The following is a 15,876-nucleotide window of genomic DNA, read 5'->3' as shown; positions in this document are numbered from 1 at the left end:
ATTTGAAAAATCAGATTAATTTAATAATTTTGGTTTTAAAACTTTTAGTTGATTTTTTCTGTAAGTTGTCAATGATAAATATAATGTAAACATACATTTCCTTTTTAAGACTTAACAAGACTAGTTTTCTGAACTTCCTAAGCAATGCAGGTTTACTGATGAAATAAGCTAACATACTTTTGTGTAATGTTTAATATTATGAAAAATATAATGGGTTAAACAAAATTGATTTATTCTTCAGGTCAACTTTTTTTATATCAACAGTAAAAATACTTGGATAACTTTAAACCCTGAATTAATATATAATGGACTTAACTGGTGGATAGTCATTGAATACCTAGATAAAATCTAAGTAATTGGCAGTGCTAAAACTGATTACTAAGCATAATTCTAATTCTTTTTACATTTTATTTTTATATGATATAGAGAAGTGGCCCTCATTTTAGTTCATGCTAATGAATGTTTTCATTATTTTAGCCATTTTAAGAGGTGTAAAAGGAATGTTCATGCCTGTAAGAAAAAATTATATTTCAATTTGTATAAAGGTACAATAATGCAAGATAAAGCTCTAAAGATTTGCTATATGACATAGTGACTATAGTTAACAATACATTCATGTGCACTTAAAATTTCATTAAAAGGGTGATTCTCATATTATGTTTTTAGCACACACAAGTAAAAAAAGACTCAAGAAAATGTTTGGATGTAATGGCTGTCTGTTACATTGATTATGATGATGACTTCACAGGTGTATGCATATGTCTGAACTCATCAAATTGTATGCAATTAATATGTACAATTTTCTATATCAATTGCACATCAATAAAGAAGTTGTGACATTTGTATTTACGACCTTTGTGAGTCTGCAAAAATACTTTTGTATAACAGAGTTCTCATTGATCTGTTTCCTGATTTTGTCTATGAAATAGAAATTAGTTATTTTAGGTAAAAAAATATAATTAATATGCTTGATAGAGATTATACTAGGAGCCACAGTGACAGCGAATTATAACTGTGTGGTTTAAAAATAAAATTAAGGAAAGAAGGAGTAGTTTCATCCAAAAGTAAAGTTCAATTTTTTTCAGAACATGACAAAGCATGGCAAAATCACAAAACATGAGAAAAATGAATTTTGATTCCCATAGTTTATAATACTAAGTCATAAAAAGTCATAAAATAAGCAGTGGAATGTGTTAAAATCTTGTCAAACTTTTTCAGATTGGGTGAGCTTCCTGATTGAAGTTTCTGCTTTGTATGTAACCTGCCTAGAAAGCGGCGATTCTATGTATTACCAGAATAATTTTCTGAATTTATATTAACTTTATCATGTTCTTGATTATTAAAAAAGTACAAAGGATAAAGCTTTACATATAAAAGATCGAAACTGCTTTAGTGGAATTCCTTATGTTTCTATGTTTATTTTAAAATATCTTATTGTCACTTTGATTAAATAAGTATTGTTTCTCAGGCACCCATAATAATATCTTAATTATGTACCCCTCTTTTGACAAAATTGTTTTATTAAAAATGGATCCTAAATTTATAAAACAATTTTCAAAATTGTATCTTAAATTTAGAAAAACTAAAATAACATTTCAGGATATCTTTTATTGTTAAAATATGACCACTGGAAAATTACAAATATTTGTTATTTCACCATCTAAAAAGAGATGATAAATAATTAAATGCTTGGTATGCTTCCTGTTTTTTTCAAATTAGTTCCTCATGATTGTCAAAAATATGTGGATACACTTTTAAAATCAGTATAGAAACTCAATTTTCCCTAAGTTAAGTTTGCCTAAGTAAAATGATATTAATGTAAGTATTTCAGAAGGAAGACACTTTGGAAGAATACCCTGGATTTTTACAATTTCCTAGATGTCCGTAACATGTTTTTACCCTCAGGGAAAAGCTGATCTAACTCCTATGTAATAGCTATTCTTCTCCATTTTTATATTACTCTTAGTGTAATAAATTATACACAATCATTACTTTTGTTAACTGAACGTTGTTTTCATTTTATTCTGACACTTGCCTGCAGAGTCTGCAATTATGGTACAGTCCAGGGTTGGTATCTTCCACAAAGTAGAACAGTCTCAGAATATCATGGAAAGATCTATAACGGGTACTTTAAATTGTTAATATTTCAAAGAATTATGCCGTTATGAATGATAACATGCAGACCAATTATTGTCCATACTAGTGAACAGAATGAGAATTTTCAGAACTGTTTTAAAGTGGAAATAAACGACTTCATGAAAGCAGGTTACAGACAGAAGAGCCATTGGGACAAGAAATAATTACATAGGATGACATTAAAATAAAAGAAATTTTACTAAGCTTTAAAATATATTATTGATATTATTTTAATCTGTTTATTTGTGTGTGTATATATATAAAAACATATATATACACACATATGTATGTATATATGTATAACCTAAATGTATTAGACTCAAAATTTATAAAGAAAGTGAAGTACTTTAAACCTCTTGCTGTGTCTCATTACTTCTTGTGGCAACATTGTTAAGTAAGTTCAATAAGAAACTGTTCTCTCTTTTGCTAGGACATAATTGGAAAACTTCAGTTTACAAAAAAGCCATAGTTGGAGTATTGCATTTGATGATGATGATTATTTAATCAGGTATGACAAATTACTATTAAGTAACAAGGACTGACTTTATATAAGGACCGAATATCTAGAAAACCCTCCCAAGAATATTAGCCTGGTACCTCGTTTATAGGTGCTAAGTCTGTAAATGGGGAGAAAAATAAATTTTTGAGGATAAGAAACCTTAGCAAATTTTTAGAACCTCAAAAGGAGGATGAATCCACCCATACTTATAGGTGCTGCTGGTAACATTTTAAGGAAAGAGATTTTGGTCTCAATTTTCTAGACTCGGGATCTCAAATAATAGAGGACTCTAAAGGTTCAAAATGCTTCAGGAAAGCTTCCAGAGAGAAGTTGATTTTATAGCCTTAGTGTTTGTTCAAAACCGTGTGGCTTTATATTTGCGAAGCAAACTTAAGGAGGACTAATTAAAAGCAGTGTTGTTGCCAGTATATCAATAATCAGGTTAATTGAAATATTTATCAAGACAGGTTATTGCATGTAGGAGAAGAATGGCATTCTAGAACCAAATGAGCATTCAGAGACAGGCAAGAACAATTTAAAATTAGTAAAGTGACTGAAGTTAAATTTGTAAAAATATCCTTCAAAGCTTAATAATAATTACGTCAGAAATGAAATGGAAGAGTGGACATAAATATTCAATAGTCATTCCAGAAAATAAATAAAAATGAGAACAAATAAATCCATGTCTTTGTGATATTTCATTATGCCTATGATAATGAGTGAAACCTAAATACTTCCAGAAAAAAAGTTAAATAAGCATTAAACATGTCACCTAAAAATTGTTGGAAATTAAAATGTTATCACACTTCTTAAAAGAAATACTAGAATTTAGAAAAGAATCGAGCAATTATCTGAAGAAAAAAGAGTTCCAAAGAGAATGATCTGGTCAAAGTATCAATCAAGTGTGAAGGTTGAATAAGTAATTTTATCTTATGTATGTTCACAAAAAATTCACTTCCCATCAATTGTTTTTGGAAGCTATTAAAGGAAGTGTTGCATGAAAATAAGAAAGGTATTTAAACAATGTTAAATAAAATATAGGAAAGACACAGAATACAGTAAAGATACCAACTACCAAAAAAAAAAAAAAAAATAGGAATTCCAGGAAGGTGATATATTTTGCGTGGAGAGAGTAGGAGGGGAAGGTAACTGTTTTACCATTTCCATTTCTAGAAAACAATCCATAGATAAGACCTAAAACAGAAAAACCATTAATCGCACACACAAACTTTAGATTTTAATATTTGATAAAAAGGAACAAGAACCAAACAGTTTTAGGAAAATGGCTGCCTTGGAAGAGGGGAAAACAGTTCTTTAGAATGGTTGAGAAGAGAGCTGGTAGTACCATATCACATTTAAAACCCTATACAAGCATTACTATGCTGAGAAAATAAATACACAATTTTCACATCTCAAGATTCTTGCAATTAAAAAGAAAAACCTCTTACAATGAGTAATGAGAAAAGAATCACCCAAAAGAATAATGAGAAAAGAATATAATCTAGAAAAAAGTAAGAAATAGATAAGAGCTGTGTAAAAGAAACTGAATTTTGCTAGTAATAAAGATGGATGAGTAGTGAAAATATAAATTTGTAGAACTACTGTGGAAGTCAGAAATAACATTTTATTTCTTATAAATGTATGTATAATCATAATCAGAAAAATGCTCCATCTTTTGAAGAATATTACTCTCTACTTGATTTTCAAAGAAGGGAAACAGTGAAAATACTTATAATTCAAATGAGTGAATACTGGAAAAGCCCTTAGAAAATGATCTGGCACATAATAAGCAATAAATAGGTGTAGGATACTGTCATTATTGTCATTATAATCATGGAACTATTTATTTATATTATAATCTAATAGTAAAATAAATTACAGTAATTTGAACGGACAATGTTCATTCCTACTTACGAAAATAGAGGTACTTCCACAATGTATTGAGATTGAAGATTAAAAAGATCATTCATTATTTCATATTGTGTGTCTTATGTGTGTGTGCTTACAAACACATTGGTGAAAATTCTTACAAAAGGGGCTATTTGGAGATACTTTTATATTCCCTCTTAGTTATTTTTCAAATTCTTCAAAGTTTTCCACAGGTGACATTTTAACACCTTAAAGAAAACTGACAGTGGATGGGAAATAGCCATGCAAAATTTCAAAAGTGATAAGTTTAAAAACCAAAAAGATTTGCAAGGAATTGCAATTGACTTAATAAGGGGAAAGTAGTTTTCTTTTGCAACATCTAAACTGTAAGTTAGTTTTGATTATACTGCCGACTTGTTTTCCATGATAGATACTGATATGGTCATTTGTTTTTCTTGAACATATCCATTTATAAACTTGTTTTCAAGTGTGAGAATGCAAGAGGTACATAAGTTTTATGACAGGAAAATCATATAGAAAGAATATGGAAAACCCAATATTTTTCTATCAATCTTGGTTGCAAAAATAATTTTAGCAAAACTATTTGTTCTTTAGTGCTATTTAAATGTGAGTACTTCAGAACCCAACCCCCCCGACCCTGCTCCACAAAATGGTTATCGTGTTGGCAATGAACATGGCAATTATGCAGGGTTGGAAAAAAAAACAAACAAACTGAAAGTGCTTTGCCACAAACGTATTTCACAACTTAAAGGGGGAAAAAAACCCTGCAATTAAAGAGCACTATTTTAAGGGTGTATTTATTTAGATTGTTAAAAATCATAACCTTTGAATAATGACTTGTTACTGAATGTCTTAGCACAGATGTTCAGGTTTTCTGTAAAAATGATTTGTCAAGAGTAATTGGTGGGTTATGTTGCCTTGAAAAAGGTGGTTATTTCTTTGGTGAATGGAAGAGGAGGGATATGTGGGTTGTTTTATATTCCCAGTAAGTTAGGTTAAGAAATGTCATCCATAAATTCTGTAATTTTCTAGTATATTCATAACTCAAATTTTAAATTAAATAGATGCTGTTATTTAATTTTGCAGTTGTTTCATGATAAAGTTGTTTTAGGTTTTTAAAGCTACAATGAGGCCCTTACATGAAATCCAACTGATTTAAAACGAAAGAGGAATCTTTCATAGTGATTGCACTTTTTATGTCTTTCATTCATTAAATCTAGTTTGCAGCTAGGGAGAGTATCTAAAACAAAGGTATCTGTTGTGTGTTTGCCAGATTGGTTTGACCTAAGTACATTCTTGTGTACTGGGTCTATAATTTATAAGCATTTTATTATCTGCCATGTACGGACCCTATGAGTTGGCCTCATACAGTTTAAACTCAGAAGACTTCTAAAACCTGTGATAACTTCTTTTATAATTATACTTCTTTTACTTCAAACTATAGTAGAATTGTGATATAGCAAGTTATTTATTAGAGTAGAGCAAATTAAAATTCTTATTTTATACTTCACATATACCCAAAATCAACTCTAGTATACAAAATGTTACTACGAATCCATATTTTTTTTTATACAATATAGGAAGTTATTGAGGTCTATGTGAAAAACAGAAGGTATGAGTTCAACATGCGATAGGCCTATAGATGAACAAATACTGTACCACAATTTTATTTAGGAACAGTAATGTAAGATGTTTTCTTGTCAGTATTTTTTCTTTTCTGTGAATCTTTTCAGCACAAATTTCAAACTATTGCTTGTATTCATGTTCTTATCTGTATACTGCTTTCTTCCAATGATAGAATCAGCCACTAAATTAAATCATCAGTGTTCTGACAGGTAAATTCAGTTATAATCACTTAAATTGGAAAATGTGTCTAAAGATTTCTTATATCCATCATATTCATTAACTCCAGTCTCACAGATGCATATCACATTAATATTAATTCTTTAATTATCAGAGCAATGAGAAGTAAATCTCTCCATTTATGAATTCATTCAAGAGAAGTATTTCTCTCTCTCTTTTCTTTCTCCCCTTTCTCTCTTTTTCTTCATCATCCTTCCTCTCTCATTTTCTTTCAACTTGAGACCCTTTGTTCAAAGCAAGATTTTATTTATTTATTTTTATTTTTGAGACAGCGTCTTGCTCTGTTGCCTAGGCTGTAGTGCATTGGCATGGTCGGGGCTCATGGTCGAGGAATCCTCTGCCTCAGCCTACCAAATAGCTGGGACCACAGGTGCATGTCACCACACCTGGCTAATTTTTCAATTATTTGTAGAGATAGGGTCTCTCTAAGTTGCCCAGGCTCGTCCCAAACTCCTGGGTTCAGGTGATCCTCCTGCCTCAGTCTCCAAAAGTGGTGAGATTACAGGTGTGACACACTGTGACTGGCAGGTTTATTTATAAGACTACATAAAAACATAAAAGTGGAACTGAGATGATCAAAACACACATAGGAGCCAAATTCCTGTTCATCTCCCTTTTCTCAACATCTTATTGCAAATCTCAGAGGAAGATTTCTTGGGAACTTCTTGAATTCAAATTCACTGATAAAGGACTTATCAAAAAGATTTAATGAGGAATAGAAAAGAGTTAACACACCTGTTTCACACTTTATTTTTCTTTCAGAAATTTGGACCCAGTACTGATTTGGAAATAGCATCATTTAAAAACACTTTATTTGAAAAATCTATACAGGTGAAGGGTATAAATGTAAAAATATGATTAAGGACAAGCAAATTAAGCTCTTTATAAAAATGAATGAATTTTTTATAATTTAAAAAATATAAACAGTGCTATTTTCTTACTAAAAGGAGGTGTTGACTATTTATAATAGATCTTCAGTCTCATATATATAGACAGACATGATTTAATCATGCTACTTAATGAGTTTTAGATTTTAGGGTAGCGAAAAGGTGGTATGCGTTTCTAAAGCTCCTTGACTCATAGCAAGGTTACATTAGGATAAAATCATCATAACTTTTAAATATTGTAAATGGAAAATGCACTTCAGACATGATATTTTCAATTTATGGTAAGTTTATCAGGACATAACCTCATTGTAGGTCAAGGAGCATCTGTACAAATATATATGCTTGTACAAATATATCTGTACAAATATTTATATAAGCAAGTATATATTTAAATAAAATATCTCTAGCCAAATATATAAAATCTCATTTTTGCTGCCTGTGTTTCACACAATATAATTTAGTGAAAAGCATCTTACGTGTTTACATGGAAAATTATCTGTTAAAAATGTTGCTTCTCTGCAACATATGGACATGAGAAAGTCTTCATGGTTAGTTTTCTAAAAATTAATTGTTGAATGGAAACATTAGGTCACTTTAAATGTAAATAAATACTACAAAAATGACCTCTGGTATTTTGTATCCTTATATATTTACACGAAGAGTGCAAATACTGCACATAAACCTTTCCTTAATTTTCTATTGTCATTAATCCTAGTGATTCATTGGAGTTCTCCATATTTTGTAGATATTAATACAGATACATTGCAGATGTTTTATCCCAAGTCATCGTTTATATTAGGTTGGTGCAAAAGTAATTGCGGTTTTTGTCATTAATTTCAATGGCAAAAGCCGCAATTACTTTTGCATCAACCTAATATTTGCACTCGGCCTGGTATATTTTATCATATATGTGATTTTTAAAGTAATATGATTAAATCTATTAATGTTTTAATTTTTGTTTTTGTATACTAGTTTTTGTTTTAAAAGACCTTTACTTTCTAAGAGCTCTCTCTCTCCATGTATACATATTTAATGTTATTTTACATAACATTAAAGGTTATGTTATATATATATATCTTATTCTACCTCAAATTTTTTTTTTTTTTAAGAGAGAGTCTCTCTTTGTCGCCCAGGCTGGAGTGCAGTGGTGCCATCTCGGCTCACTGCAAGCTCCGCTTCCCGGGTTCACGGTATTCTCCTGCCTCAGCCTCCCGAGTAGCTGGGACTGCAGGAGCCCACCACCACGTCCCGCTAATTTTTTTTGTATTTTTTGTAGAGACGGGGTTTCACCATGTTAGTCAGGATGGTCTCAATCTCCTGACTCGTGATCTGCCCGCCACGGCCTCCCAAAGTGCTGGGATTACAGGCGTGAGCCACCGCGTCCAGCCTCTGCCTCAAATTTTTAAGTGAATAATCATACACTCTCTTTTTATACTTTATAATTTGACTTTTGCAGTTATTTATTTGAAATATTTGGATTTTATCTTTGTAAGTTTTCGTAATGAATAGGCATTTAAATTAGCTTTACTTTTTCCAACTGTGTTCCCACTTTTGTTATTATATTAAAAGTTTCTTTATTATTTCACAAAATTAAAAATCATCTACATATATTATAACCAAACATAGATTTGGTTCTGATCTAGTTGTCTCTATTTTCATCAATTTGTTTATTTATCACTGCCCCAATGCCATAGTTTTACAATATATTTTATCATCTAGTGGAGAAACGTCTGACATTCTTTTAAAAACTTCTAACGCCAGGTGTATACCCAAAGAATTTAAAACAGATTCAAATACACGTGGACGCATGTTCATATTTCGAATATTCATATTCCAGCTAAAAAGTAGAAACAACTCAAATGTCCATTACGATACGAATAGATAAGCAAAATGTCGTGTATATATACATATATATGTGTATATATATGTATATGCACAATGGGATACTCTTCAGCCATGAAAAGGAACTAAGTAATGATATATTTTACAATGTGGATAAACCTTGAAACATGCTAAGTGAAAGAAACTAGACACAGAAGATCATATTTATATGAAATATTTAGAATAGGTAAATCCATAGAGGCAGAAAGCAGATTGATAGTTCGTAGGGGGATGGGAAGAAAAGAACAGGGGAAACAATTTGCTATGTATGGGTTTTTATTTCAGAGTGATGAAAATATTTTGGCACTAGACAGAGGTAGTGATTGCACACGTTGTAAACGAAGTACATGTTGATGAATTGTTCATTTTTTGTTTTTGTTTTTCTCCTTTGTGAATTTCAGGTACTTTTTTTAAAAAAGCTTCCAATGCCAAAATATCTACATCATCTTTTCCAGATTTATGTCTCATTTTCTGTATTGATTTACCTTAAAAATCCTATTGAGATTTTCATTATCACATTTATATTCATAGTTTGAAAGGTATAGATTAATTGTAACATTGAATATTTCTAAATAGCAACATAGGATAACATATATAGTTATTTAATTTCCGGTATCTCCTTCAGAAAAGTTTTAAAAACATATGTTTCTCAGCTAGTTTGGATTTACTATAAACCATTTCATATCATTCTGAATGTCATTTTTCTCCTATTTTCTACATAGTTATTGCTAGTGAGCAGGAAAATTACAGATTTTAGTTTTTTATCTTGCACCTGACCATCTTGTTTATTTTTCTTCTTATGTCTAATAATTTGTCCCTTGTTTTTAATGAGTTTTCTATATATTTGATCGCATACACAAACACATTATCTAAGATTAATGATAGTTATTCTCTTGTTTTTTATATGCATGAAAATTTTGTTTTCAATTTATATTTTCCTCTTCATTGGCTGAAACAGTCAGTACCATTTTGAATGTGACTGTGGTTAATAGATACCCTATTTATGTTTTTACTTTGATGGCATTGCTTCTAATGCTTTACTCATTGTGCAATCGTTGTTCTAAGTTTCTTGCCCAGAAGATAGTGAAGCTTAAGCTTTAGAACCCATTAACGCTCTTTTCCTAAGGCTTTAGTACTCATTTTGTATTCCTAATTCTGTTATTTTCTGTAAAGACATTCCGTTGTTCAGCTCATATAAGCTTCTGGTGTGTGGGGTGTGTGTCTGATTGTTCACAACTGCTTCTTAAATCACATGTCCTTGTAGATTTCAGTTTTGCTTTTTCAAAGTACATTTCACAATTTGACTTCATATTACTGTTTCAAGATGATAAATGGTCTGACAAAGCTTTATTTCTCTTTTCCTTTCTTAAAACATTGAAAACCCTTCTTCATCCTTGTTTACTCTGTTGCTGCTCAAAAAGAAAATATCAACCTTCTATCAAAAGCATTAGAGATATTCTCTCATGTTTTCTACACTAGAAATTTTAGTTTTTCCCTTTATCCACATACTGCTTCTGGGTGAGGTGTGCTTATTTTTTCTGGTCATTCTATTGTCATGTGATATGTTTTTTTTCCAATGACGGTGCCTAAATTCTTCAGTTATGGTACATTTTCTTCAATTAAATTGAATGACTCTTTTATTATTTTTAGATTTTATTTTAATATCAGAAATTGTGAATTTTGTTTCCATGTGTCCTATCTTGAAAAATACTTTAAAGCCTATTGTTCTTTGGGCTTAAATAATAAAAATTGAGAGTCTGGGTTTCTGTTGAAATCACTTATTATATTCTATTGTTGTTCTGGTGAGCCATTCAAAACATATAGTTTAACAATTACTTAAAATTTACAAAGACTTGTTACTTAAGGTGTTGGCAAGCATAATATGAAACAAAAAATAAAATGATACAACCCCTTAGGATACTACATGTGCTTGGGCCAAAATATAGCATAATATGTTTACTCATTCTCCTGAAGTCACACAGTTTGCTTCCATTTTTTAAAGTTTTACAAACAATATTGTATTTAACGTCATTTTACATGTCTCCTTGTGTATAAGTGCATTCCTCAAGAATATATATCTCAGAGGAAATTGTATCTTATGGAACGTATGCTTTGCATTTACTCAGTAAGTCAAATTGTTATTGAAAGTGATTGCTTCAATTAATTCTCCTAATTATAGAAAACAATTGTCCCTATTGCTCCACAACATTTTCAACTTTTGTCAGATTTTTTAATCTTTTGCTTAACTAATAGGTGGCAAATTATACTTCATTTTGTATTTAATTTGCATGTTACTATTTATAAGGAAGACTACAAATATATTTTTGGTTTTTCAGGTTAATTTGTCTCTCAATATATATTAAGGTGCTTGGCTCATTTTTCACTGTTTGTTCTCTTATCGATATAGAGGAGTTTTATATAATCTTGTTGCTATTGATTTTTTTAGGTCTACGTATGCCAATATCTTCTTATAATCTCTGGCTTGTCTTTACTCCCTTAAAGCATTTAAGATAATGGTGGATGCACAGAAGTTACAACTTTTATTGTGGCGAAATCAGTATTTTCTTTAATAGTTCATGTTTTTTATTTCTTGCTTAATAAAATAGTGTTTAAAATATATTTTCTTCTCAAAGCTTTAAAGGGATGCCTTAAATTTTCTATAATTGAATTTTGTATGATATATTAGGATCTAGTTTTATTTTTTCTGTATCTTAAAACCAACTGGTGCAGTAGTTTTTTGCACAGGTCTAATGCCACACTCTCTTAAAAGCTACTGTTCTCAAAAAAAAGTCTCACTTCTTAACAGATAAGTTTTTCTAGCCATTATAATATTCATCATTTATCTTTGCTATTGTTAGTGTTTTGCTCTTTTACATGTAAGTTAAAATAGCTTGTCCTGTTTCTACTAAAATTTGGATGGGAATTTGGGAATTTGATTGGAATCTGTAATTGTTATTATTATCATTATTATTAGGTGGAGAGACATAGCATGTTTACCACCTTTACTCCTTTTAGTTTTTAACAGACTTCCTCCATGTATGGCAGACCACTAGAAGGTACCCAAATCTCAACTTCTGGAAACTGTGAATATATTATATGGCAAAAGACACCTTGCAGGTGTGAATAGGTTAAGGCTCTTGAGTTGGGGAGATTACCCTGTGTCTTAGTCCATTTGTGCTGTTGTATTATAGTACCACAGACTGGGCCATTTATAAAGAGGAGAAATTTGTTTCTCACAGTTCTGGAAGCTGAGAAGTCCAAGGACAAGGTGCTGGCGGCTTAGGTTTCAGTCTCTGCTTCCAAAATGATGTCTTGAATGCTGCATTCTCCAGAGGTGAGGAACGCTGTGTCCTCACCTGGCAGAAGAGTAGAAGAGAAGAACCCTGTCCTGCAAACCCTCTTTATGATGCCATTAAGCATATCACTTCCCAACATTGTTGCACTGAAAATTGTTTTCAACACACGAAGTTTGCAGCACACATTCAAACTACAGCATCCATAATTATCAGAATGAACCCAAAGTAATCACAAGGGTCATTATAATTGACAAAAAGAGGCAGGGGCATGAGAGAAAGAGAGGTGATGACTGAAACAGAAATCACAGTGATGGAATTTCTGGTTAGGGACTGTGATACAAGGAATGCAAGCAGCCTTTGTAAACTAGAAAGGGTGTGGAAGGAATCCTTCCCCCAAATACCCCAGAAGCAACACCATCCTGTGCACACCTTGATTTGAGCCTAATGAAACTCCTTTTTCAGACTCATCTTCTGAGCTGCAAAAGAATAAATTTGTTTTGTAAGCTGCTAAGTTAGTGATAGTTAGTTACAGCAGCAATAGGATACTAATATACCATTTATTTAAATATCCCTACATTTTTAAAATAAAGCTTTATAATTTTCTCTTCAAAGTTCAGATAACTATCTCAGATTTATTTCTATGCAATTTATAGAAAGGTAGGCTTTCTCTTTCTGATTATAGCCTTGTAATTGATTTTATAAATTGATCTAATACTCAGATTTGTTAAATACCTTATTAATAATATTTCCTATATCCTCTTTAGCTTCTGTGTAGATAATACACATAAATAATCATACTATTTTTGAAAAATGACAGTTTCATTTATTTCTATTTCTTAACTTTTTTTGTCTTACTCTATTGGCAAAAACTTCTAGTTAGTGTTGACAAGAAGTAGTGATACTGGATAGTCCTTGCCTCATTGCTGATTTAGAGTGAAAATATGATCTATATTGTGTATTGTTTAATGTTCCAGGAGGAAAACAAGTATTTAGTTACTCGGAGTTAAATGAAGAAGTTTTGGTATAGAAGATTGTTTATTAAAGTGCTGAAATGTGGAAGGAGTAAAATGAAAAACATGATGTTGTTCAAATGTCTGTAATTGCTTTAGGGTATGAGGAATAAAAAGAATAAAGTTGCATTACATAAATTGCTGAAGCTTTTGCTTTTAGAACTGACACTTGACATCTGAGCACAAATCCAAGAGGTAATATTATTAGTCTTTCTCGTCCTTAGCAATGGAAAGGAGAGGGTAGAAAGACACTTGAGACTGAGAGCCAACAGGCAAATCACTGGCACACTCCACATTTTGGGCTACTAAGCAATCTTACGCATGATACCACTTATATTTGCTTACAATAACACTAGAGATATTTTGCTTTTGTCAACATGATGCAATTATTCCTCATGCATTAAAATGCTCTAATTCTTCTACCAAATGAGATTAACTAAGGGTACATCGGTCACTGCATCTGTCTCTGAGTGATGTTGGTTCTTTTCTAGTAACCTAAATATTCTATGACCTAAAAAATAAACTGTTAACCACAACCAACACTTCATTTATACAGTAGTAGAAAAGTAGAGAGTAAAAAATGATTATTACATACAAATAAATGTGAAAAAGTAAGAAAGCCAAAATGCATGCCTTCCACAGTCCTCATTTCTGTAACTAGAAACTAGTAAGCAAGTTAATTCTTACAGTTGTTTGCAACGATACCACTCTTTCCATGTTCCCTTTATGCTAAGAGAGTACCTAAAGTTGGTCATAGTTTTTGACCTGTTGAGGTGATCTAAATGTGCACTTTGAAAACCATAAATTTTTAGTGGTCTTGATTTTTTAGTTTGATGTCATCTTTCAACCACTTTTCACTGAACATGGAAACCATAAGAGAATTCCCAGAAAATTCTTAAAGTTTCAGGCATAGATTTTTTTGTCGCCACTGTGATGAAGGAACCTGATTTTTTCATAGCTTCAGGATTAAGCTCTGTAGCCAGTACAGTGAACCTTTTCTGTGTTTGTCCACAATTGTATGGAGCCTAATATAACCAGTTGGCAGCTTTAGTTTCCATCCCAAGGGAACTGTTGTAGTGCTCCCACAGGAAGCAGTGGGGTAGAAGACCCGTGAACCATAGACCAGGGTTCAAGTGTTGTGAACCAAATATTTTATGAGTGGCTTATAAGGTGTAAGAAGTAAGGCGTTGCCACTTTATTTCAGTCAATTAGCTAGGATACTGGGGAAAAAATGAAACCCCAAATATAAATGTTTTAAAACAACACATGCTCATTTCTTTCTTATTTTCAATAACTATCATAGAGTGGTTTGGGACTCTCCTCCATGCAGATTTCCTTCTGGTATTCCAAAGGCTGGCATAGCAGTTACTCCCTGTTACATTAATACATGCAGCGGCCAAGGGAAAGAAGATAAAGCTATGCTAAAACGGATTTTTAAATCTTCTGCCTGGAAGTGATAATATGTAACTTTTGTTCACATTTTAGAGACCAAAGAAAGTCATATATTATTCCTAAGGAGTTAGGAAAGTATTATAGTATAATCCTACTGTGTAAATGAGAGATGAACTAGAAATACGGGATGAACAGAACCAGGACTATCACAGTGTGCCCCCTGATAACCAAATATTGGATTTCTTGTTCCTTCCACATGCAAAATACACTCACTACTTCCTCAAATAATCCTGCCACAAATTCTTATTTGTTCACAGTATCAGTCTCAAGAGCTGGCATTTTTGAACAATTTTGAATAGTCTTTCCATCAGGAATGGATGCAAAAACGTCTCTGAATCAGATTTTTACCAGATTGCCTTTGGGATTCAGAGAACAAAAAAAAAACCAAGTTACTTTCCCACTCATGGCCTCTATGGATAACTAGGATATGGACGCCCATGAGGAGCACTGAAGGTCTGACATATTGTACGTGTGTGTCTGTATTTATTTATCTACATATACTTACATTTATAAATATATTATGCCTGGGCCAGGTGCAGTAGCTCACACTTGCAATGCCAGCACTTTGGGAGACCAAAGCAGGAGAATCATTTGAGGCTAGGAGACTGAGATGAGCCCAGGCAACATAGCGAGACCCTGTCTCTACAAAAAAAAAATTGTGGCCAGGCACGGTGGCTCAAGCCTGTAATCCCAGCACTTTGGGAGGCCGAGACGGGTGGATCACAAGGTCAGGAGATCGAGACCATCCTGGCTATCACTGTGAAACCCTGTCTCTACTAAAAAATACAAAAAACTAGCCGGGCGAGGTGGCGGGTGCCTGTAGTCCCAGCTACTCGGGAGGCTGAGGCAGGAGAATGGCGTAAACCCGGGAGGCGGAGCTTGCAGTGAGCTGAGATCTGGCCACTGCACTCCAGTCTGGGCGACAGAGCGAGACTCCATCTCAAAAAAAAAAAAAAAAAAAA

Source organism: Piliocolobus tephrosceles, chromosome 18 (genome assembly GCF_002776525.5).
Source record: "Piliocolobus tephrosceles isolate RC106 chromosome 18, ASM277652v3, whole genome shotgun sequence".
Taxonomy (NCBI): Eukaryota; Metazoa; Chordata; class Mammalia; order Primates; family Cercopithecidae; genus Piliocolobus; species Piliocolobus tephrosceles.
The sequence above is the reverse complement of the archived record's forward strand: the minus strand, read 5'-3'. Positions refer to the sequence as shown.